At 45.7% G+C, this 1986-nt stretch overlaps 1 pseudogene; it reads right to left on the bottom strand.

The window, feature by feature from the left end:
• LOC114923842 lies at positions 1-136 on the bottom strand (annotated as a pseudogene; the record flags this gene model as incomplete).
• Between the last annotated feature and the right edge of the window lie 1850 nt (positions 137-1986).

Below are 1986 nucleotides of genomic sequence, written 5' to 3'. Positions count from 1 at the left end.
CTACCACAAATTATGCAGTCGAGTTTCCCGCATTTGGGGAAATCGCAGGGGTCAGCACACCCGCAGTGCAATGGATGAGCCTCACCCTGGGAAAACCTCCTTCGTGATCAAGGTGTCTCCCCTGCCAGGTAAGTATGCTTTGCTTGGCGCCGGGACGCGCTCCCACCTCTGCTCCAGTCATTTCATGTCACAGTGGCCCCCACTATTCCGCCGGACTCTTTCTCCCACGCTTGTAAACGTTCACTCCTGCGCGGATCAGGTTCCCGGAGGCTCCGCCGCGTCGCCAGCGGAGCCGAGCTCTCGTTCGCGCTGTTCCCACAATGCTCTGCGGGAATGCTTATTTGCATGTACCGGGAAGCCTTCTCCTGCTCTGCGATTGGCTCTCGCTCGTCCTTCTGAAGAGCGAGTTGGATGCGGGAGGAGGGGGAGGGGGAGGGGGAGGAGGAGGACCGCTGACGGGCTCTCCGAACCGCCGCTAGGCAGCCACTGAGCGAATGGAAAAGGCATCTGGTCTATCGCCGCTTGCAGCTCGGCGCTTACCCGTCTGCTGAACGGGACTAAATTCTTTGCTTCCGCAACTCCGAGACGGCATCTTTTCGTCGGATGCCTGACGTGACCGAGGGTTACCGGCTGCCTTCCAAAGAAGGACCGCCGCAAGTTGGGCTCTTCGGCTGGGAAGGAGGAGAGTAAAGAGAGGCGGCTAGACTGGAGCTACGGAGCAGCTTTTCTCTTTTGCACAGCCTTAACGCTGGAGATCCAGGGATCCAAGCTGAATGCGAACAGATTCAGGACTCAGCAGAAGAAAATATTTATGTATCTTATGTATAAATACACCATATAGTTAAACTATGGAATTTGCAACCCAGAGATGCTAAAGGCAGACAATCCGGACATTCTTGAAACAGGAAGTGGGTTGTGAAGAATCAGTTCATCAATGTCTATTAATATTGATGGCTGTTCATTACCATCCTTGAGACACCATGCTGTAAATCTCCTTGCTGGGAAGCAACAAGCATGCAAACCAATTCAGATTTATCAGTTTTCAAATGCATTCAGATGCCAGTGTGTCAGGGTCACACTAAATGCACATATGGCTTGATCCAGCTGTACTTTTTCAAGATCCTTAGTTGCTAATAAAGAGGAATGGCAGTGATGCATGCAGCATACAGTAAACGATTTCCACTTGTTTTCTACAGCCTGGCTATTCAGATAAGTTATTAATCTATTATTCCAAAATTTGGATCAATATTCCAATATGCTGATCCATATAAACCTGGCCAACTGTAACAGTATTGGGAACGTGAAAGAGAAGCATATTCATAATTGATCTTCAATAATGTGAAATGTTAAATCCAACAAATCTCCACCTCTTGTCCAAGTATACCTACACATACTATCTTTAAAACTTCAGTAGTGGCACAAGATTGTTACTGTGTTTTAAAGCTATTATCCCTGGAAAAGAGCTAATGAATGATAAAATAGCCTCGTGCAAAATCTGTTACCAAATTAAATAATCAATTTCAATTTCTTTAATTTTCATTTTTTTTTAAGGTGCAAGCGCCTCAAAGCACAGAAAAAGTAAAATAATTTATTTGCATTTTGTATAAATCCAGCTAATGTGGTCTGAAATTGTGTATAGCTTAAATGTGATGTGAAATACCAGGAATTGCAGCCTACCTGTTCTGTGAACCCTGCAATAAATATTAGCTAAGCTGGATTGATGAGACTAATTTGGGCTAGTGGTTAAGGCACCACACTAGAAACTACGAAACTACGTTTAGTCCAACCTTAGGCATTAAAATAGCTGGTTGACTTTGGGCCAGTTACTCCCTCTCAGCCCTAGGAAGCAGACCATGACAAATCACTAACGAATTCTTGCCAAGAAAACTGCAGACTATCTCAGGTGATTGCCAGGAGTCAACACTGACTGCACAAACAAAGATGCTATGCCAAAGCGTAACTGTCAGGTCTCTGGCTCAATAATTG

The sequence above is a fragment of the Protobothrops mucrosquamatus genome, unplaced genomic scaffold, assembly GCF_001527695.2.
Source record: "Protobothrops mucrosquamatus isolate PMUCROS unplaced genomic scaffold, P.Mucros_1.0 scaffold24956, whole genome shotgun sequence".
In the NCBI taxonomy this organism is placed as follows: Eukaryota; Metazoa; Chordata; class Lepidosauria; order Squamata; family Viperidae; genus Protobothrops; species Protobothrops mucrosquamatus.
The sequence above is the reverse complement of the archived record's forward strand: the minus strand, read 5'-3'. Positions and strand labels throughout refer to the sequence as shown.